Source organism: Equus quagga, chromosome 5 (assembly GCF_021613505.1).
Source record: "Equus quagga isolate Etosha38 chromosome 5, UCLA_HA_Equagga_1.0, whole genome shotgun sequence".
NCBI lineage: Eukaryota > Metazoa > Chordata > Mammalia > Perissodactyla > Equidae > Equus > Equus quagga.
Genome location: NC_060271.1, coordinates 67047449 through 67071413, shown reverse-complemented (window position 1 = coordinate 67071413; position 23965 = coordinate 67047449). Strand labels below are relative to the sequence as shown.

At 47.9% G+C, this 23965-nt stretch overlaps 1 long non-coding RNA gene across 2 annotated transcripts; it reads left to right on the top strand.

The window, feature by feature from the left end:
- Positions 1-1045: 1045 nt before the first annotated feature.
- LOC124240103 (uncharacterized) lies at positions 1046-7329 on the top strand. Of its 2 annotated transcripts, XR_006888776.1 has the most exons (5): positions 1046-1129; positions 3623-3771; positions 4109-4476; positions 6453-6584; positions 7080-7329. It is a non-coding gene; the product is annotated as an uncharacterized LOC124240103 (long non-coding RNA). The 2 variants fall into 2 exon arrangements; XR_006888775.1 differs by lacking the exons at positions 1046-1129; positions 3623-3771 and having other exon boundaries at positions 3778-4476.
- The last annotated feature ends 16636 nt before the right edge of the window (positions 7330-23965 follow it).

The window sequence follows — 23965 nt, the reverse complement described above, 5'->3', positions numbered from 1 at the left end:
GGAAAGGGGGAAGGCAGGAATACACCCTGTGGTGCTGGATTGGAATCAAGGAACTGGTGTGAACTCATGGCTCTATATACATAGATGGTTAGATACAGAAATAGAAATGGGTATGGGTGTATATATGTGTGTGTGTGTGTGCATATGGACGTATATCCTATCTTTGCCCTCTGAGAGAGGACTAGAAATAACAACACTCCAGTAGTTACATGCACACTAGCCCCTGGATCTTGGTTTCTAAGTACCATTCTCTAATAAAAAGAATTATGACTTCTTGGAGAAAAGGCTGATTCTAGAGGTGGGGCAGAGAAACTATAAATGAGCTTGGAAGATTTTGCAGTGTAAGAGAAAGTGCTCAAAAATGATGACATGACAAAAAGACATAGGAGTCACATTAAAGGGGCTCCCAATGGCCAAATCTGAGACAATTTGAATAGCAAAATATTTAATGATAGTAATAGATTACCACTCATAGAATAAAGCAAATATCCATGACCCCATATTGATATAAATTAATAATTCCTTACAGTAGAATTGCAATTAATAGATACAAAAGGAATGATGCAAATAGGAAATCACCACTTGGCCAACATCACAGTAATAATTGCTGAGGGCAAGAACCATCGATGAATGCTAAAATTGGTGAGTAGAAGTGTGATGAGAAACAAGGCCTGTTCATAGTCTCAAGCTGTCTTCCTGAAAGATACTTATTAGTTACAAAGGGAACAGTAGTAACTTGGCCGTGGATAAATCTGGTAGGCACCATGGTATCCAGGTGGTCAAAGTTCTTCTCACGAGGAACGAGATGTACCCGCTTCACGAGCCTCCTGGGGTGAAGTACTGAAGTACTGAGAAGGACGCAGCTTCCTTTCTGTGATGTTCATGCCAAAATGCATGACCTCAATCTAATCATGGAAAAACACCAGGCACACCCAAAGTGAGGAGCCTTCTACGAAATAATTGGCCACTGTTCTTTAAAAGTGTTATAATCCTGAAAGACAGAGACTGAGGGAAGTGTCCCAGATAGGAGGAGACAAAGCAGACTTGAGAACTCAGTGCAGTGTGTGAGCCTGGGTTGGAGCCTGGAACAGAAGAAGATCAGTGGGACAACTGACAAAGATGGAATAAGGTCTGGAGATAAGTTAATAGTGTCGTCTTAGTGTTCATACCCTGGTTTTGATGATTACACGTGGTTGTCTAAGATGTTAATATTTGGGGATTCTGGGTGATGGTAAAATTAGTGAGTAAAATCGTGGTGAGTAATAAGGCCTGTTCATAGTCTCAAGCTGTCTTCCTTCAAGATACTTATTAGTTACAAAGGGAAAAATAGCAATTTGGCTGTTATAAAAGATATAGGATTTTTTGGTACTATTTTTGCAATGTTTTTTAAGTCTAAAATAATTCCAAAATGAAAAATTAAAAAATTAAAAGCAAGTTTGCAATAAAATACACGTAGCTGAAAAATGCTTTTAAAAAGGGCTTACGAAGTACACAGGTTTTTGATTACCCAAAGTTTGAAGCCCCCAGGCCAGAGCTCAAACCCTCTGGTCTTCGGTCTCTTTATCTGTCAGGTGAAAACCCCCGTCTGACCTCTATGTTATCACAACACCGAAGTAGAAAGAAGGGAAGGATTTGGGCAAATATTGAGCAATACACATGCAAATGTTCGTTAGATGTTTTTACTGAAAGGTAGAGCACACATCAGACTGGCCAAACCCCCCGTTTTCAGTTCTGGAACGTTCTGACCACGGCTTCTGACTTATGTTCCTACATTTCACAGACAGCCCAAAGCTGCGCCCCGCGGGATACCGAGCATCACAGGACTTCCACTTCCTGCTTTCACAATGCTGGCCCTTGGGTGATACACTTAAGGGGCTAAAGGAAACAGACCGTATCTGCTGAGCGCTTGAAATAATAACATTGATGATAATGATGGCTAAGCGGTCATATGCCAGGCAGCGCTCCAAATGCTTAAAGCAACCCTGAGAGGAAGGTGTATTACTGTGCACCCCTCAGGGAGAGTGTGGGCGACTTGACCAGGGTCTTTCTCTCTTGCAGGCACAGCTAGTAACTGGTGCAGTCGGGATCTGACTCCAGGCAGACAGGCTGCCTGCTGATGAATGAGAATGTGTTTGGGGGGGTGGGGAGTGCTGAGTTGTGGGGCGCTGAGTGCAAGGTTAACTGGGAGTTAGCCCCAAACCCTTTGGGTTTGTTATAGAGCCTTCTCGCTGAGTCTCAGAGCAGAACAGGGTCAGTCATGGGAAAGCACTGGCTGGGCCTCTGGGAGGTTATTCTGGGTCCAGCTTTCATCTCCCAGGGCTGTAGATGTATCTGGAAGGGGCTGGTGTGTGGACTTCCCCAGGACACCAACTCTTTCATTATTAGCCATTTATCCAGCCATTTCACACTTTCTCCTGTTCGGCGCCATAATTGGGACACGTGGAGGTTCTGATTAATTGGAGTTCTTCATATTCCCCCTTCTGGGCAAAGTCACCCGTGATAGATGGGATGCTTGAGACCCTTCCTGCTGCTGAGTGGGGCCCCAGTGCTGACCCTTGAGGTGGGACAAACACCCCTTCTGGGCAAGAACATAATTGAAACCTAAATAGGAGCAAACCCCCAACAGCTACAAACTCCCTCAGTTTTCCTTGCACTTTCTCATGTCTTCTGGGAATTATATATTACAGAAGCAAGGGACTGGACCAGAAGCCCTGGCCCTGCTGTGTGACTTTGAGCAGGGCCTTGCCCTCTCTGGGCTTTGGTGAACTCAGCTGTGAACAAGGAGCTGGGATCTGGTGATCTCAAGGGTCTCTTCCGGCTCCCGTATTTTGTGGCGCCAGGAGCTCGTGACAGGGCAGAAGGAAGCCAGCCCCATTCCGGATGGACTTGAAGGTGTTTTTGCTCTTTACTCCCGCGGAAGAGCTTGGCCAAGGTGTTAGGGAGGGATTGTCGCTGCTCTGGCTGCACACAATTAGGGCCGAGGTGACTCAGAAGTGAGCACGCCATGTGTTAAAATAAGTGGGCATTTCTGAGAAGGGAAGTCCAGGGGCTGGCCAGGATGGGATTAGCTGTTGATAAGGGGACGGGCATTGTTCTAGCTCTCCCCTGAGGCCCACACCACATCCTAGAAGAGGAGACGACAGGTCCCTGGGCCCTAACAGGGCTGGGACAAAGCCGAGGTGGAGCTGAGGATGCGGCCCTGGAAGACTCTCTGGGGCTGCGGCCAGGAGGAGGCAGGGCGGTGCAGTGGTTAGGAACAAGGCTTGGAGTCAAGGCCACTCTGCTCTGGGTAGCTGAGCGCCCTGGCCAGTCACTTCACTCTATTCTCATGCCAGCGCCAGAGCAAGGTTGAGTGGAGACAATGGAAGTAGACACTGAAAGCCTGCCTAAGAGGCGGTCTGAAGCTGCTATACCTACAAGCCCCCCAGCAATCCTGAACAGCCGCCATCCCCACCCCCACCCCCGAAGGTCCAGGCTAGAGAATGCAGTGACAGGGGTGGAGGAACTCTCCAGTTTAAGACTCTTCAGTCCCGAAAGACAAAGGCAACAGGAATGTGAGGAAACCACTGTTTACTCTCTTTTCAAAAGTGTTCCACCAAAATGTGTCCTAAACTGTTTCTAGGTGGAGGACGATGAGGGGGGCGAGGATAGAGCAACGGAAACTGGAGATGTGGGCGAGGCCCCTGGGCTCTGCAGAAACCAGCGAGGAAGCCTGGATTAGTGAGAGGCCATCTCTCCTCTAACTCCCAGGGGGAACAGCCCCCAGGGGAGGTGGGTGTCTGCTCTCTTTGGAGTTGAAAGGGAACCAGAAAAGAAGGGGTTCAGGGGATCTTGTTGGAGCAGGAAAGGCTAGATTTAGGTTCCAAGAAGGTGCCTATGGGGGGCAGTGGACATTTGTAGCTCTCCCAGGGGCTGGTTGGTGGCAGAAATCTGTTAATGATGACCTAGCAAAAGAGGAAATTAGGTCAAGGGTCTCACAGAACCTGAGGGTGCCAGGAGGATGAGAACGGGCACCAGGAACCTTGTGGGAACAAAGTTGGGCTGGGTCACTGCCTCAGTCCTCCTCACCCGGGCTCTCTGGCCCCCTGTCTTTGCTTTACGTCTGCAGGCCTGGCCTCCCAGTTTGCTCTTGGCCTCAAATGATCTTTCCCCACGTGGAAACCACAGACCCTAAGACTTGTGACCTTCCAGATATAACACACAAAGCCGGCTCACCAGGGACTCTGTGACTGAGCTCCATATTCTAGGGAGAGAGAGTGAGCAGCCCAGCCTGGCCAGGGATTCGTCCCCTGTCCAGTGGGCAGTTCCACAAGAGCAATGTGGGGGCCCTCCATTTCTGCAGAGTTGGGGTGAGAGGCAATTCTTGCATTCCAGAGAGGTAAACTACAGAAACAAGGGAGCTACGCGGCCAGGAGGTTGGGCAGAACCAGGAGTGGAGGATGGGGGCTGCAGAAACCTCCTGAAGCTGGGCTCCAGGTGAGGAGAAGCCCTGCTGGGAGGGCAGGGGAATCCAGAATAGACATCCATACCCATGAGACAGACAATTTACTCACAGGTAATGAAGAGTGGTTTGAACTTTTATGTTAGACTTTCCCATGAAGAAAATCTATAATCTGATAGACAGTGATAGAGCAAAAATGTCTGATTTCTCTAGGAGGTCATTTTGCTCATGATAACCTTAGAGAGAGAATTAGAGAAGTTCAGGAGTGACAAATTTTTCACAGCCAGGAGAGAAATCTCCTGCCTAAAAAGAAATCATAGAGGAAAGGTCAAGAAATACATATATGTGTCCAAACATGGACTCCACCCCAGACCAATGAAATCAGAATCTCTGGGGGTAGGACAAAGCCCCCCATGTCATTCCCATGTGCATTCAGGACTATGAATCACTGGTCTCCAGAAAGACAACAGGTCAATGTCCCTTTTCTTCACAACAGGCACCCAGATATTGGCAGATTGCTGATGGGAGTCAACATGGCGGAGCTTGCTCCGTTTCCTGGGCCTTGGGCTATGCCAACTGCCATCTAAGAGCCTCACAGTGCAGAGGGGTGCTTCCGCTACCCCTGTTTCTGTTGGTGAAGCCACCTGCCTCTTAGCAGGGCAGCTCTGACTCCGTCTCCACTAGGTATTCAGGCGGTCAGCAGGCATTCACCAAGTTGGGAGGCTGTTGGAGCATCTTGCCCATCAGAAGCTTCTGGCAGTATTAAAAGATAGAGGCACTACACACAGACCCACAACACTTGGAGGGTGACTGACTGTCCTGGTTTTTTGGAGCTTTCCCGGCTTTAGTGCTGTCGGGGATCAAAATTGGCCACCCCAAAATGTATCTCTTTGGCTTGATTAATTTGTAGGACAAAAGACTCTGAAAGAAACTTTGACCTCCTCCCCAACTGCCTAAAAGAATTTAAAACAGAAGGGCCTCTTCCAGGAAGGAGCTAACACCATAAGATGACTGTAACGTGACGTAAAACATGTCTCTCAGGTTACCTTGTCTGTAGTTGGCCCATTTACATTTCCGTCTCCATGTAAATTGCCTTCCAACCCATTGAAGTCCCAACCCAGCCCCCTCCAACATCCTCCTTTGTCTTTATCTGAAGATGGTATTTAAGATGACAGCCTCCGCCATTTTGGCGAGTTGCTCAGTTTTCCTGAGTGTCTCCCATGTACTAACATTATAAAGCTTTGTTTGATCTTCTCCTGTTATTCTGTCTCTTGTGAATTTAATTCATAGCCCAGTCAGAAGGACCTAGAGGGTGGAGGATATGTCTTCCTCCCCTACAGCACTGAAAGTCCTGCATCCCAGGAAACCCCTCAGTCCTGGGCAAATGGGGGCAGTTGGTCACATTGCACAGTGGCTTACTGAGGTGGAGCACGTGAGGGAAAAGATGCTAAGTCGAGGGTCAGAAGAGCCCAGCTGACTGCTTCCAGCACCCACCCAAGCCCCACACTCATGGCCTTCCAGAGGCGTCTCTTAGCAGGGTGTTCCAAGTCCTGCCTCATTCTCAGTGCTGGGTTCTGCCCTGTCTTGGAGAATGTTGACTTTTCTCACACCCACACATGCACATACACAAGCAAAAAAAAAAAAGGCAGGCATTGTTTAAACTTATAGCAGGTTATATTCTAGGAAAAGGTGGTGTAAGTAAAAAAGATAAAAATTGGATCAATTTTCCCACAGAAACAATATCATCATGAAAAACCCTGAACAAGGGAAACAGTTGTATAAAAAGTTCCTATCCTGGCCATGAAAAATTTCCCTAACTTTCTAAACTTCTCTAATGATTTCTCTGAGGTAGCAGGGAGCAAAATGGTCTCTTAGAGAAATCAGACCCCAAATGTAATTAACTGAACACTGAATGTACCCTAAGAGGTGTAGGATCTCAAAGTACATATATATCAAAGGAAAAGACAAATCAGTAATTAGTCAAATACGATGTCGTTTTATTTGGTGAAAGATTCTCCATGTGAGGGTTCACGTGGAGCAGTTGGAGCAGTGGTCCTCAACCATGGCTGCATGTTGGAATCACTTGGGAGATGTAAAACCTACTGATGTTTGGGTCCCACCCTAGAGATGCTGATAAACCCAGGTATGGCTTAGGCACTGATGGGAGGTAGTTGCATTTGGGGCCAAGAGCCAGCGAGTCTTGCAGGGAGGGAGGGAGAGCGGGAGGAGGCTGCCTGAGGTCTGCGGTCAAGGCCTAGGGTCTCAGCGCTGGAACGCTGGGACACAAACTGACTGAAAATGAAACCTTAGTGGTCATTGAAGTCGGTCTTCTTATTTTGCAGATGGGGAAATAGGTCTAGAAAGATGAAGAGATGGGTCCTCAACATTTAGAAGTAAAATTAGAACATAGGTATTTTGATTCCTCATCCTGTACTCATTTCACATTTTGGCGGTTTTAAAATAAGCCCACAAATTCCTTGATACTCTTTTCTTTAAGAAGTAAGGCTTAATTCCCTTCCCCTTGAGCATGGGCTGACTTAGTGACTTTTTTCTAATGAATAGAATATGGAGGAACTGGTGATTTGTGACTTGTGAAGTTAGATCATAAACGTTCTCTCTCTTGGATCACTCACTCCAGGGGAAGTTACCTGACATATCTGTGAGGACACTCAAGCAGCCTTATGGAGAGGCCATGTGGCGAAGGTCTGAGGCCTCCTGTCAACAGCTTGGTGAGGGCGCCATCTTGGAAACAGATCCTCCAGCTCCAGGCAAGCCCTCAGATGACTGTAGTCCTGACTGACATCTTGATTGCAAACTCATGGGAATCCCTGAGCCAGAACCATCCAACTCAGTCACGCCTTAACTCCTGATCCACAGAACTGGCGAGATAATAAAAGTTTATTGTATTAAGCAGCTAAGTCTTGGGGTAATTTGTTACACAGCAGTTGATAACAAATATACACACTACTCTAAAATATAATCTTTCAGAGTCAGTAATATCCAATTTGAGGACAAACTCTAGTACAGTGGGAGGAAATGAACTGAAGGAATAGAAAGTATAGCAGCATTTTCCTTCTCAGGGAGGATGAAGTTGGGGTGGTGGGAAAAATCACTCTCCATACTAATCCTTTCTACTTATGGAGGCTGGTGGGGGTGGAGAAAGGAAAGGTGGAATCTTTAAGGTGTCTGTCAGTTCTTCATTCTGTTGATACTCATAACCCAGCGTAGATGACTTTTTTTTAGCAGAGCTCACAAAGCAGGCCTGAAACTGAATAGGAGTGGAAAAAAGGGATGGAACAGCTTTTAAGAATCGCTGTGTCTGACATTTCATCATCTCGCTTGTGTTGGTGTGAGGCAGAACTCCCTTGGTAACCTCTAAGTGTCCTATGAGGTCTGCTGCACACCCAAAGGCCCTGGGGAGCTCTAGGAAGGGGGCTGAGCTCTCTGTTTGGGTCAGTGCTGAGCAGGGGGTGGGAATGGAGTCTGGAGAGGACCTGAATGAAGCTAAGGGTTGAGTGGAAGCTGGAGCTCAGAGCCAAAGAGCAGAGAGATCCTGAGGGCGGTGGTGTTGGTCAGGAGAGGTCAGGAAACAGAAGCATTCTGAGTCTTGAAGACCTCAGCCTGAAGCCCTGGAGTGTGAGGGGGAGAAAGTGGCACAAAGTGGGGGTTCTTGGAGGTCCGTGATGCCTCTGCATCTGATGAAGCCACCACGTCTGTTCTGACAAGCTCCAGAGAAAAAAGGCTTCTGCTTCCCTTCTGCCTTCCAAATCCTTTGCAAGATCCTCTCATTAGCAAAGTCTAACCTGGGAGCAAATGAGGAAGGGGATTGTGGGAAGCAGTCTCCAGCCCTACGCAGGGGTGGTGGGGGTGGTAGGCAGATGACACACTGGGGTTCAGCATTGGACTTCCCAATGAACAAGGCTGGGGAACTGCAGCTGATAGCTGGGTCACCTGAGAGTGTTCCCTCTTACATAAAGACAGAAAACAATCCTATTTGCTATTTATTTTCCAAACGTTATCTTCAAAAGACTTCTGGAGAAAGGTCTTCATGTCAACCAGAAACTTCTGGTGAGAAAGAAGATGGGAGGCCAGCCCCGTGGCAGGTGGTTAAGTTCACACACTTCACTTTGGTGGCCTAGGGTTTGTCTTATTCGGATTCTGCGTGCGAATATGGCACTGCTCATCAGGCCATGCTGAGGGGGCGTCCCACATAGCACAGCCAGAAGCACTCACAACTAGAATATACAACTATGTACTGGGGGACTTTGGGGAGAAGAGGAAAAAAAAAGGAAGATTGGCAACAAATGTTAGCTCAGGTGTCAATCTTAAAAAAAAAACGAAAGCAAAATGGCACTTTTCACAGCAATAGAACAAATAATCCTAAAATTTGTATAGAACCACTAAAGACCCCAAATAGCCAAAGCAATCTTAAGAAAGAAGAAAAAGCTGGAGTCATCACGCTCCCTCATATCGAACTATATTAAAAAGCTATAATGGTCAAAATAGCCTCGTTTTGGTTTAAAAACAGACACATAGATCAATGAAACGGAATAGAGAGGCCATGCACATATGGTCAATTAATTTACGAGAAAGGAGCCAAGAATAAATGATATCGGGAAAACTGAACGGTCACATGCAAAAGAATGAAACAGGAGTACTATCTTACACCATATCCAAAAATTACTTAAAAATGGATTAAAGACTTGAGCATAAGACCTGAAACCATAAAACTCCTAGAGGAAAACATAGATGGTAAGCCCCTTGACGTAGTCTTGGGGATGATTTTTTGGATTTGATACCAAAAGCAAAGGCAACAAAAGCTAAAATAAATAAGTGGGACTACATCAAACTAGAAGCCTTTTGCACAGCAAAGGAAACCATCAACAAAAGGAAAAGGCAACCTACTGAATGGGAGAAAATACTTGCAAATCATATATCTGTAGGGGTTAATATCTAATATATATAAAGAACTCATACAACTCAATAGCAAGAAAACAAACAATCTGACTAAAAAATGGGCAGAGGCTCTGAATAGACATTTTTCCAAAGAAGACATACAGATGGCCAACAGGCACATGACAAGGTGCTGAACATCACTAACCATCAGGGAAATGTAATTCAAAACCACAATGAGATACCCCCTCACACGTGTTAGAATGGCTACTATCAAAAAGACAAGAAATAACAAATGTTGTAGAGGATGTGCACAAAAGGGGACCCTGTGCACTGTTGGTGGGAATGTAAATTGGTGCCCCCACTGTGGAAAACAGTGTGGAGGTTCCTCAAAGAACTAAAAATAGAATTATCATATGATCCAGCAATTCCACTTCTGGGTAGTTATCTGAAGAAAGTGAAGACAGTAACTTGAAAAGGTACGTGCATTCCCATGTTCATTGCAGCATTATTTGCAGTAACCAAGACATGAGGACAACCTAAATGTCCACGACAGATGAACGGATGAAGAAAATGTGGTGTTATTCTACACAATAGCATGTTATTCGGCCATGAAAAAGAACAAATCTTGCCATTTGCAACACCATGGATGGACCTTGAGGGGATTATGTTAAGTGAAATGAATCAGACAGAGAAAGACAAATATCAGAAGATCTCACTTATATGTGGAATCTAAAAAACAAACCAAAACTCCCCAAGCTCATAGATACAGAGAACAGATAGGTGGTTGCCAGAGGCAGCGGGTGGGGAGTGGGTGAAATAGATGAAGGGAGTCAAAATGTACAAACTTGCAATTATTAAAAAAATAAGTCATGGAGATGTACTGATGACTATAAATAATACTATATTGCATATGTGAGAGTTGTTAAGAGAACAGATCTTAAAAATTCTCATCACAAGAAAAAAAAATTCTGGTAACTATGTATGGTGATGAATGTTAACCAGACTTATTGTGGTGATCATTTTGCAATAGACACAAACATCAAAACATTATGTTGTACACCTAAAACTAAGGTAATGTATGCCAATTATACCTCAATTAAAAAAAAAGATTTCTGAACACTTTCCATGTTAAGGTATGCAAAATAGAAATTGTCATATAATTTCCAAATTCATACACTGCTTAAAATAAGGCCTAAGAATTATGAGTGTTGTTGACAGCACAGTGTTGTTGAACACACACCCCTCAACCCCCACAGCATGTAAAATATAATCTGTCTTCCTTAATCTGGACCTCTGTAATTAAGAATGGATGTTAATTCATTTCAACCTTTGCATACTCTAGGAAGAAAGGGCTGTCGCGCAAATGAGTAGAGTTGACATGTTTACACTAGAAATATTCTAACATCTGCAGAGAAACAGTCGATTTCAACCTTCCTAGAAGTACCTATTTGAAGCCCCACCAGTAGCCCAGCAGAATCAGAAAAGATGCTGTTTCTTCCTGAAGACATTTGACTACCACTTGCCGGAGAACTATAATAAATATTAAGTTCACAATCATTGCAACGTGACGGATGCCCCTGGAGGTGTGCTGTGTGTGTGCAGCGCCCATCCGCATACAACCTGGCTGTGCTCACGAAGAACCGGTCGTTTAGGTTCCGAAGGTGGTCTGCTCCGGGACAGTCTACCAGATTTACTTGGACCTATTGAATGTCCTTCCATGACAAACGTTGTATTTTTTTTTTTTTTTTAAAAAGGAAAAATCCACCTTTCAGTCTCTACTGATCCCTATGTCTCCTTTGCTTGCTGTAATGCGATTAGTGGAAACCTACTACGTGCCCGCCGTGTCTGGTCCTATTCAAACGTACAGCCAACCATCTCTGTGGCCTCTTCACACCCTCCCCCAGCCGCCTGACTTACATTCCTGCTCCTTCCTCCCAGGCCTGTAGGAACCTCCAAGAGAAGGTAGTCTGGGAGCCCCTCTTGGAACCAGGGACCAAGGAAGCTTGTGGCTGGACCCAGAGAGTCCTCAGTCTTCATTGTTAGAGGAATAAGCGTGTTGTGGGTGTGAGGGCAGTGGTCTGGGTAGTTGGGCCAGCTGTGAGGTCCAGTGAGTGAGCTGGACAGGCAGACGGAGCATCTAGGGCCAGAGGTGAAAATGGAGGGCAAGGGATCAGGTAGAAAAGAGCTGGGTCCTGGGGAGATCAGCGGAGGCAGGCAGCTGAAGAAGCTGAACTGCTCTCCCCAGTCCAGGGAATAAGGTCAGAGTCCACAGGCAAAGAGCCCCCAAGAGCAAGTGTCATGTAGAAGAGGTCGGTCCCAGGGCAGAGGCTGTGGGACTCTAAAGCACATCCCTCATGTGGAATGTTCTGCTGGGATAAGGCATTGCATCTGGGTTGGGGTTCTATATTTGAATTCCGATTTGCCTGTCAACTTACTTTGTGATCTTGGTCGAGACCTTTGACATCCCTGAGCCACAGTGTCCTTCTCTGTGAGACAGGATAAGGCCTGCCCTCTCCACCTCAGAAGTATTTTGGGAGGAGGGGGTTGGAGGTCTGGGGATCCTTTGACAGCAGTGATGAACTCAGGGGTCTGTGGAGGGGTGGGTGGAAGTCAGGGCGCTCCAGACCAGAGTCAGGGATCCGAGTAGTGAGGTGGAGGGAAATCCGGACTGGAGTCTCCCCAGATTTCTCCATCTGTAGGAGACGGAAGCACCCCACCTTGACCTTGGGCTATTTCTAGGGAGCTGGCAGGCTGCTCTCTCCATGACGGCAGTAGCTGGCTGCCTCCCTAGTGGGGCTGGCTGCCCGTTCCTCCTCCCTGGCTGGACCCGCTCCAGGCTGGGCTGTCACAGGGTGAGCTGTCAGAGCCAAGAGGGAGGACAGAGCCCAAGCGGGCCCTCTGGAAGAGCCCCAGGATCTCAGAGACACGTTAGCTGCTGAGGGGAATAAAAGACCTTGACAGGAGTTCAGCCTCCTGTCACCTGAAAGGACCCATCCTGTAGGGCGAGTCTGGATGGTCCTGATATTAGCTGCCCCATCACCACCACCACTTTACATCTGCTTAGAGCCTTACCCTTCTCAATGGCCTTCTCCTTCAGTCCTTCTTCCCTTCAACAAACGTTTATTGAGGGCTGACAGGGCCCCCATAGAGCTTACAACTCAGTGAATACACAAGGAAATAAATGAGAAAAACAAATGCAATTCCAACTTGTGGTAAGAGCTAATGAGGAAATGAACAGGGTGTAGTGGCAGGGCCTGCCTGAGGAGGTGTCATTTAAGCTGAAGCTGGAAGAATGAGAAGGAGCCGCTATGTGTATAGTGTGGGGAAAGCGTTCCAGGCAGAGGGAACAGCATTTGTGAAAACTCTGAGACAGGAAAGGGCTTGGTGCCTTAGAGATAGCAAGGAGTCGAGGGGGAACTGGACTATAACGAATGAGGAAGACAGGGTGGGAGACCAGATCAGAGAGACAGGCAGGCGGCAGCTCCTACGGCTATAGGGAAGGAGTTTGGATTTTCTTCCAGGTGCAATGGGAAGTTGCTGAAAGGTTTTAAGGAGGGAGTGAGGGGACCCAAATTATACTGTATAAAGGCTGCTCTGACCGCTGTGTGGAAGGAGAGAAGAGGAGAAGTAGGAGGTTATTTCAATAGTTTGGATGACTTGGACTTGGTTAGTGTATCAGACAGGATGGGCTAGGTTGTGCTGCAGTAACAAACATCCCCTAACCACATTGGCTTAACATAATGAACGTTTATTTCTCCTTCGTGCTCAGTTTTTTGTGGATCAGCAGAGAGGCTCTGCTCATCTTAATCATTCAGGGATTCAGGCTGACAGGGTCCCCGTCTCAACACAATTTCCATAATCCTCACGGCAGGAGAAAGGGAAGTGTATCGGCTCTTAAAAGTCCCCATCAGAAGTGGCAGCTGTCTCTTCCACTCACACGTTATTGGCTGTCAGTCACACAGGCATGCCTCACTACAGATGGGGTGGGAAGGTGCCATCCTACCATGTACCCAAGAGGAGAAAAACTGGATCACGCTAATGACCATCACAGGCCATGAGAGTGAAGATGGAGAAAAGTGAAAGAATTCAAAGTATGTTTTGTAAGTAAAAGTGACAGGTCTTACTGATGAGTTATGTGTAGAGACCAGGGGAGGAGAGGGAAGAGTCTAAATGATTCCCAGGTTTTTGGTTGAAGAATCAGGGTGGTTGGTGGTCCCGTTTGCAAAGGTGGTACACTGGATGTGAAACAAGTTTTGAGTGGGCCTGCAATGAGAGATTTGGAGTTAAACGTGCTCAAGTATGGCAAGTGAATTACGCAAATTTTCTGGAGCTCGGAAAGGAGGTTTGGGATGGATACAAATTTGAGTGTCATCAAATACAGGTAGTGATTAACACCTTGGGAATGGAAGAAGAGGGGGCAGGAATGAGCCCTGGGAGCCCCATCACCAAGAGGTTGGGGAGAGGGTGAGCAGCCAGCCCAGCAGAAGAGGAGAAGCCAGAGAGACTGAGGGAAACCAAGGAGGCACATCACAGACACCAAGAGGGCGAGGTTTTCTAAAGGGAGGAAGAGGCTGCTAAGAGGTGCATTCTGATGATGTAGAAAGAGACCTCAGATTTGATGAGCAGTCTTTGCTGGAGTAGTGGAAGGAAAAACCCCTATAGTGAGGGTTGAGATGAATGGGAGGCCTAGAAGTAGATACAGCTTGTGTAGACAATCCAGTGGAAAGGTGCAGCCTGATCTAGGCTTGAAAATTGTACCAGGAACTAATTTTCTTCCTGGATTCCTCGTTTCTCATCAGACAGGCCTTGCCCCAGGAAGCAGGATGGCGCCCTCAGCTTCAGCCCCATCTCCCTTGTGCGAACTGGTGAGGGTGTGCATTTCTTTCCTAGGAATCTCAGCAGAATTATCATTGCTTGTGCTGGGACATGTTTCTTTCCTTGCCTGAACTAATCCCAGAGCCAAGGAATTCGGGCTTTAATTGTGCCAGCCTGGATTATGCTGCTCATGTCCCCTAGAGCTAAGGGTGGGGTCAATGACCTCAGAAATTCCATGGGAGAGGTTGATCCCAGAGGGAAATTAAGGCACAAATTCTAGAAGAGTGAGTTGATACAGGGTGGCAAAAATAATAGGTGCTCCCTAAATCAAGTAATATCTGAATTTTCCGTGTCTAAGTTGGTATTTGCTGTATCATTTACATAGTCACATATACTTTTTATTTTACATACATTCCATACATAGTCACATATTTTCATTTACATATTTCCCTGGAGCCCCCAGGGGAAAGAATTGCCAAAATCATTTTGTTTCAGGCTATCACAGGACAAAGGGCACGATCTGCTTGCCAAGAGTCAAAAGCCAGTCGTCAAGAGGCGAGATAGTGGCAGAGAAAGGGCATTTTATTACAGCATGCTAGCAAGAGGAAAGATGGCCCACTCATGTCCATAAGAACGATCTTAAGGGGACACAGAATCTTGAAGCAGTTATATAGGTCAGTGGATTATAGGGGAGGAGGTTAGGAATGTTGACCCACCAGATCTTTCACTTTTCATTGATGATGGCTATCAGCATAGACTCTCTGTTCACGGGGGTCATCTCATTCCTAAGGAACTCAAAAGAACGAAGTTATCGTCATCACAGCTGGGAGGTACATGCACAAGCAGAGGTCATAAAATCCACAGAGCAGGTGGCTCTCCTGGAGGGTGCAAATCTAGCTGGGTTAGTTAGTCAGAGATCATTAAAAGTTACAATATGGTTGCTTTTCTACAATATGGCTTCCCTTATGTCAACCTGGTGCTGAGCGGTATCAAGGCCACTCTGCTTTCCTGTGCAGAATCTATGCATGTCCAAAGGGTCTGTTAACGTGTCGGAGCCCTGGGTATCTGAGGAGGCATGCCCCAGGGAGCAGGCACCCTGACCTGCAGTGTGAACTGACCCCGGAAGGTGCCAACACAGTGGGGGGTGAAGTACTTCCTGGCAACTGCTCCCAGAGGCAGGAACCCCTGGAACAGGCCCACTGTCTAAGTCACAGAGCAAAAAGCTCATAGAATTTAGCTTAAAAAAAAAAAAATCCAAAAGGTACAGGGGATACATGGGGAAATGCAAATCTCAGTCCCACCGGAATTCTCAGTTTAACTAGTTCCCTGATAAGTTGGTTGTCTCCAATCTTGCACTAGTAAAACAATGCTGAAATGATTATTCTGGAACATATGCCTTTGCACACATGTGCAAGTAAGTCTGTAGGATAAATTCCTAAAAAATATCAGAGTATGCGGATTTAAAATTTTCATAGCTGTTGTCAATTATTTCCTCGCAAAGCTTTTTTTTCTTTTTACCAGTTCACATTTTCACCAATGATAATCAGGACTCCTGCTTCCCCACCCCTCACCAATACTGAAAATTCTGAGTCCTTGTGGAGGTTTTTAAGTTTCCGTGCAGCAGTGGAAAGGCAGAGACGTGGGAGCAGGCTGACTTTGGTTCGAAGCCTGGCTCCGTTGGTTACTAGTTTTGGGGCTGCAGGCAAGCTAGTTAACATCTCTGAGCCTTGTGTTTCATATCTGTAGATTGGAACAGCACTTGTAAAAATTAAAGCCCTTTCTGTGGCAAATATCAGAGCTGCCTCTGGTTAGCTTAAGTTGACAGGAAATTTCTTGATAGGACCCAGGGCTGGCCCGTGGCTTCTGAGGCACAGCTGGATCACCTAACCTCAGGCAGCCCCGGGAAGGCCGTCCAGGGTGGCCAGCAGTGGCTCACGGACTTCCCTCGTAGAACGGGACTGCTCAGACTCTCTGTGGTTGAAGAATCAGGTTTTAAAAAATTCCAAAATCTATATCCCGATGTTTTTGAAAATGCAATAAAAGCAAATTACTAGAAAAATAAAATTAAAAAAGATATACCTAGTACAAACCCTATTTTTAATGATTGGGTTTAACAGACACAACTTTGTTAAATTGCCATAAATTTCTAAATGATCACTCAATTTCTGTGCTTACCTTGTTGAAGATAGAGAACCAACAATTTACCAACCTTCTCTGGCCTGAGACAGTATTTCCAGTATCACTGCTTGTTCTAGAATGTTGCTAAAAGCATGCTCACTTCCAAGGAACCCTAGTCTTTGCCTCTCAGGTCAATAGTCCAAATTCTTGGAGGGAGAAACTGACTGACTCAGCCTGTGTCCAATGTGAATGGAGACATTAACAGCTTGGGAATGGCTGGGCTCACCTCGGGAAAAGGTGTAGACAAACAAGACGGTGCACGGATGTGCTCTGAGAACCCCAGCCCCATGAGGCTGGGGAGTGGATGAGCAGTCAGCAGAAGACAAGCCAGGCAAAGACAATCCAGGTGAGAGATGTCAGCAAATTCAGAAGATGGGACCTTGACGGATGAAACAAAAACTCAGCGATGGGGGAGTGCAAAACCCAACTGCCTACAGAGGAAGAAACAATTAAAGCATTAGCTTTTTTTTTTGCACAGCATAGTGATTACAGCCAACAATACTGTATTATAAACTTTAAAGTTGCTAAGTCACTAGATCTTAATTGTTCCCACCATAAAAAAGAAGTGATTATTATGTAGCCTGATGACGCGTTCGCTAACACTACAGGAGGTAATCATATGGCCATCTATAAATGTATCACATCAACATTTGTACATCTTAACCTTACACAATGTTATATGTCAAAAAAAAGCAAGCTGTTTCTGTACAGAACCTCTGACTGGTTTAGGGATCAGAGGCCTGAGGTCTTCTAAACGTGGAGAGAGCGGTAGGGGCGTGGGTAGGGCTGAACACACAAGGATTGGCTAAAAGTCTGTATTCGACCTGCAGACTGCCCCGACCCCAGCAGAAAGGCATTTCTCCTCTGGAGAAATTGAACCAGAAGGATGCTGGACTTGGGGACGTCAGGCACGGCAGAGGCGGGGCAAGGCAAGAACGTGAAAATGGGATGATTAAATTAATGAAGGAAATGGCTGAGTCCCCACTCAACAACCCTAGAGGTTACCCTGTGTGAGGAAGGGGCAGTTTGCACTATTGGATGAAAGCCCCTAGGACTGGATAAGCTGAACAAGGTCTGCCGACAGCATCCCTGAGCGTTTCCTAGAGACCCTTTGGAGAAGGCAGTGGGTGAGGTCACGACTGAATCTTGAAAACTCAGTGCCACCACAGAGGAAGGATTTGGCTGGGCCATTGTTTGGACCAGGGTGGATTTCCAGCAGAGACGTGGTCAGAGGACGGCTGCTCCCTGTGGCCCACCCCCGGCTCCCAGGAGCAGGTCAGAGCAGAACACTTGTGAGGTGCAATGAGGGTCCTCAGTTGAACCTCTTTCCTGGAGGGGAGAGCAGGAGCTTCGTCAGCACATGGTCATGACCAGCCAAGTCCAGACAAGCAGCTGAGCCTGGGCCAGACGCCCCAGGTGCCATTCTGTCCTCAGGTGAAACAGACAGTGTGAGGCAGTGGGTATCTTTCATCACAGTGTTACTTAGAGTTGCAAAAAAAATTGGAAACGAGCTAATAACTGACAGTCTGAGACTCGTGAGACTATATTACACTTACATGTTGGAATACTCAGCTGTTAAAATAATTCATGTGAGAATTTTTTTGATCACATGTATAGATATAGACAGTATGATTTCAGTGTTGTTTAAAGTAACTAGATATAGATTTAGATATGTTTAGGAAAAAGATGATGGAACCACATTGAACTATTCTAAGTGGTTGTCCCGGGAGTGATGGGATTCCCAGAACGTGACTTTGGGGAGGGGCTAGATGGTGTCTCTGCTTTACCATGCTGTTCCCAGGATCTGGGGGCTGCTCAGAAACGTCTGCTTGAATGGGTGAATGTATTGTAGGTGGTTTTGATGGTCTTTTTTAATACCTTGTATATTCCAAGATTTCCACAATAAACATGTTTACTTGTATCATCCCAATAAGTGAAACATTCTTAATGAGGAAAAGTATAAAGAAAAGGGAGAACAGTAGGGGAGGCGGTGCGGAAAAATTTGCCATTTCCTGAATTGATTCCATTCTCCTTCTCAGGGTGGTGGTGGCAATGAGTGACAAGAGCTGACTGCTTCCTCTGAGCACCTCACCTCCACTTCCCCAGATCAGCTAAGGTTTGGGCTTCCAGACCACCCAGGGCACAAAACCCTGGCTCCTGGCCCCATTTCCCGGAGTGGGCGGATCTGGGTTGACAGGGCAGTGCCGCCGTCCTGTTGAGCTTCTCCAGCTGAGCCAGGAGTCCTTGGGCCAGGCCTGGTGCATTTCATTTGTCATCATAATTTGGTCTTGCAGTTGTCTAGGCCATCACGGGCGTCATAATTATTTCCTTGGGTGCAGATTCTTTGCCAGCACTGGGAGGTGGTAGCAGGTGGCGGGTGGGGGTGGGGGAAATGGATTAGTGGAGAAAGTGTCTCATGGAGAAAGGGGATGGCAGAGAGAGGAGGAGGAGAGAGACAGAGGGTCACCAAGATTCTCTTTGTTAGAATGACAACAATAGCTCCTACTTTAGGTCTTTACTATAGGCCAGGCACCATGCTAAGCGATTTTCATGCATTATCTCCTTTAATCCGTATAAAACCCATACAAGATAGAATGCATATTATCATCCCCATTTTACAGATGAGAAAACTGAGGCTTGGATAGGTGAAGGAGGATGCTGAAGATGACACCGCGAGTTAAACTGCAAAGCTTCAAGTTGAAAAACACCTAAGCCCCTGGTCTTAGCTGCTCCTGGTACCATGGCACAAAGAGGCATTCGCTGGGCAGCTGTGCAGTGGGGTCCCCAGTGAAAAATCTGTCTTCAGGCTTGCAGTTGAGGAGTTTCCCAGAGAGCAAAAGCTGGGGGCCCTTGGAGACGCAGCTCGGTTGATGCCCCAGGGTCCACCAGGGGGCAGCAGAGGCCTGCGCTGCCTGGGCTGCTCTGTCCCCGGCTGACTGCAGGCTCCTGGCTGCTGTCCTGAGTCAAAACCTGAACCGCTGGTAGCCGAGAATAGCAAGGGGCTGTAATTCACATGGGTACTCCTTCCCAGGGTTTCGAAAGCCCCTCACGTCATCCCTGTCATTTCACAACCCTGTTCACAGAGTACTTTTTCCGTCTTCCTCAACAGGTCCTCTCTTGGCAGGTGAGAAGAAGGACTTCAGGGACATTTCCTGCAGACGGCATGCTAGATGCTGGGCTCGGCGCCGGTTTTAAAAACATGCAAACAAACAAAAAGCCCCCAAGGGAGACTGTCCTGTAAATAAATAACCAAGGCTCACCGTATAGAGTGCAGTAATAGAGGTACCTGTGAGATTTGGTGGCAGCACAATGCGGGAGAAAGAGGGACGGAATTATAATTTAGGGAGGTAGCTCAGATTTGGCCCAAGGGAGCGTGTCTGCTCATAGGAGTCATCTTTCCCGGGAGCCAAAGCAGAGAAAGAGGCTGAGAATTCTGATCTAGAAGGACGTCGGGGAAAGGGTTCCAGGCTGAAAAATATTGGATGCTAAGAGAATGTCAGATGTTCTAGAAATCATAAAGTTGGCATCTCTAAGTCTCGCACAGTGTGGGTGGGACAGTTGAGGCAGGGTGGGACCTCCTACCCTGGGCTCAGGAGGATGGCGGAGAGGGTGGAGGAGGGTAGTCAGGAGGATGCTATGGGTCTGTTGTCAAGGTCAGCGGGCTCCAGGAATCAGCCAAGTCTGTGGGGAAGAGACCCAGCCTGGCCTACCATCTCTTGCCTACCACCGCAGCCATGGCCCTTTGTCCCCAGGGATGACAGGAGACCTTGGACCAGCCCAAATGCTCCCTTCCCTAAGCCAAGGACTCAGGGTTTTCATTTACTCCAGTTGGGATTAAACCAGCAGGATTCTAGTTCTCCACCCGGCCCACACCCTTCTCCACCAAAAGTTTGGAGTGGGCCTGGCTGGGTAAGCAACTCTTTGACAACCTGGACTCATTCTTGGTTGATAACCTGTGTGGTCCCTGAAGCTCTGTCCTCCCCCAAGATTGGTCCAGAAGGGATTGGGGTTAGAAGGGGGCATGGAGGCACAGAGACCCTGCCACAGCCCTATTTTCCCCCTGCAGCCCAGGAACTTTCAGCTGTGCCCACCCCATGGCACCGTGGACACAGGTGTGCTGCCCCACGGCCATGTGGCTGCTTGTGTCTCGCGGGACATCCCTGCTTTGCCAATCTTTAATTTGATTCCCAGGCAACCTCGCTCTGGGCAGGCTGATCCCAGATGGTGGTTTTAGACGGCCGTCCTCAGCGCAGCCAAGGGCAAGGGACGGGGGAGGGCAGCAGGGCCTGGCGCTCGGCGAGCAGTGGCCCCGCCACAAGCAAAACATTTTGTTGACCTCTCATCCTTTTTCTTAAAAGTTCACATGCATTTTACTTTCTCCTTTTTAGTGTGTTCTGGCAAGTTTTAGCAGCAAAACAATGTTTTAAATGACTAACAGTTCCATTTCTGGTTCTAGGATGCTGTCAATTGCAAGAAGCCCCATGGATTTAAGGACATTCAAAAAAAGGGTTTTTTTTGAGGAGGAAGAAACATGGCCACATTAAACAAATCCATCAACGCATTCACTTTTTTAGAAATATTAATATATGAAAAAAATGCACATCTTAGAATTAGGAAAATTCTTCTTGGTTCTTGTCAGCCTCCAGAAAAACTTGGCTGTCCCAGAAGATGTGCGATGTTTGCCCCTGGCTCCGTGTCCCCATCATACAGAAGTGGGGAGCACAGGATGAGGTCACGCTTTTTGTGAGTTGGACCCCTGGTTTTCCCAGGGAGAATTTTTTCTGTTCACGCAGAATGCTCAGGGGCTGGAGTTCCAGGTAGTCAAGTCATTCTGGTTAAATAAGGGTCACTCTCAATACATTTAAAATTTTAGAGTTTTGAAGTTAGAAATTGTCTAAAAGATAATCTCATCCATAAGCATCTAATGAATACCTAATATGGACCTGTCTCTCTACATTTATATTGTCGTCTCCAGAACATTCTCACGCTAACAGTTGATGATTTCACAGAGTTCCTCGGGGGCTTTGTCACTGACACCAGTTTTCTAGAACTAGAAGTTGAAGTGGCAGATGGGGCTGAATGAGAATCGGTACCATTGGTGTGTTATCTCATTTGTTTCTTACAACACTGAGGATATTCTTTCCATAGATATTCTCATTAGACCAAGGAAGAAATTGAGGCTCTGACTGGTTAAGCTCCTTGCCTGGCACCACCATGTGCCTAGCGAGTGGCAGAGCAGGCCCTCCACCAGGCTCCCAAGCGCTCGGTCCCCAGGCTGCCCTCTTCTTTGTGTGGCTTCTGTGGTGTGGGAAACACCTGAGCAGCTTTGGTTTTGTTTGTTTGTTCCAACAAAACCAGATTCCTTTTTTTTTTTTGCATCTTTTCCCTACACTGAAGGCCAACCCCCAAATAACTCCAAGACGTTGAGGAGAGAGAGCCCTCTGGGCTGTGTGTGGCTCTATGACAAGGGCCTGTTTAAGTGCATTTGGTAAGTAGCTATTTGTTTCAGCCTCATCTGTGTGCTCGGCATGGGGCAAACAAGTCACAAAAGTGGGCTCCATGTTGCCCTCCACAGTGTCCTCTTGCCTGTCTGTAAACTCCTCAAGGGCAGGCCCTGGTAACCACACATCTACACAGGACCAAGTCACACCTGAACTCTGCCAGGCTGCCTCAGCCTGCCCCCGAGGCGCCCCCTGTCGGTGGGAAGATGGGCAGGTGGGCTGTGAACCCATCTGCTAACACAGCAGTGTGAGCTCAGTGTGGCTGAAGAGCTGCCAGAGCTCAGAGGAGGGCTCCATGAATCTAGTGGACCAGAGGCAGAGGGTGGGGTCAGTGTGGGGGGATAGATCACTGAGGAGGTGACATCTGAGCTGTCCTCTGAAGGATGAAAGAAATTCCCCAGAGGGATGGAGGGCATTCCTAGCAGGGGAACAGCATGAGCAAAGCTCAAGTCTTGGGAGTACACGGCACATAGAGGATGGTATGGGTATGAAAGTGTGTGTGTGTGTGTGAGAGAGAGAGAGAGGCTCCTATTTGTGTTCCTCTATCTTTCCTTGGTCTCTGGCTTCCCCCGTGAGACCCTTCCCCAGGGCTCTTGGTCTAGCCCTGAACTCTATGGGCCACTCGTGCTCCCCTCTGGGCTCAGAGCTTCTGCACTTCAGCCCCACAGTGCTTCCCTGTTCCCTCAGCAGCTCCCCGCCTTGACTTTGTTCTTCCTAAGCCTGCCCTCAGCTTGGCCTCCAGAAGGACACTTGATCCCATCCCATGACTGGCGGTGGGGTGCGGCCCTCAGAGCAGCTGCAAGGATGTTGACTCCAGATGGAAAGTGTTTCGAGAATTCTGACGTGACATCACACCATCACGACATTGCGCTGACAGTAACTGATCTGGGAGTGGCCAGGTGAGGTCATTCCCAACCTTGCCTCTTGTCAAGGGCTGGCTCAGATTAAGGAGCTCGGCTTGGTGGGAGGGAATCTAGAATGGAAGGGTGGCACAGAGAGAGGTCTTCTGGGTGTCCAGACCATCACTGAGAGCAGCTTGGAGTCAGACAGATGCCTTTCATCCATTCTCTGTGACTTGAGCCCAGCGGAGGCCCCCCACTTACGTCACTGGCTGTGGGCGAGGCCCAGTTCGGCTGCTCTGGGCCCTCTTTCCCCACCCTGGGGCATAGGCCATCTCTCCTCTCACAGGCCAGGCCCCACTCCCAAGGGACATCTAAAGCTCTGAATGTGGCCTATCGCAGCTCAGCCCTCCTAGCCCCGCTAAGTCCTACTTAGCCAGGTGAAGAGCTGGGGCTGCCCCAGCCACATGCCAGAGGATGAAAGGGGAGCGCCCTGCCACAGCTGACACCGCACCCTGGGCCCAGACCCAGGACTTCTCTTCAAGGCACCATCTGTCGCCTGCGAGGGCTGAGTAGGGACAGAAGTCTGGCACTGGGGCTCAGAGGGCAGGGCTGGGAGGGGGATGTCACAGGGGCCTTACACGGTGGCTTTGAGGTCCCCCTGGTGAGAGAGCACCCTTATTGCCCCTTGTTCTTCTGCCACCGTCACCCACCTGTGCAAAGTTTGGACCTGGGCCTGATGAATAAAAGAGTTAGAAGTGGTCGCCCCCAGCTCAGGCTGGCTTCAGCCTCCCTGACATCTAAGAGCATTCCCTTCTAGGGAAGCCAGAGGGCACAGCCAGATGGTCTCCAGCCCAGGCAAGTGTCCAGTTCCAGGCGTCACAGCAGCCACCGTGCAATCATGAGACAGGAGTTGGGCACTGGGCGTCAGGCCACAGGATGGGCTGCCTGGGGTTGGCGCCCTGGCTGGCTCTCTGCCCCTCCCTGGGAGCTGGCCAGTCTCAGAGCACAGAGCTGCACACGGCCGGAGACTCCCCTGGGTGGGAACAAACCCCTGGCTGGTCAGGGCCCTCGAGACAGGAACACGGTCACAGGGACCGGGGACAAAGAGGGCCATCTGGGCCCTTGGCTGCCTGCTCCTGCCACCTGCCACTTTGGAAGGGACTGGATTCGATAGAAGAAAGAAGGGAAAGGTGAGGGGATTTGAGGATCAGAAGGGAGAGGAAGAAGGAAGAGAAAAACATGAGAAGCGAAAGTAGAAAGAAAGGGAAGAGAGGTGAGAGGAAGGACTGGGG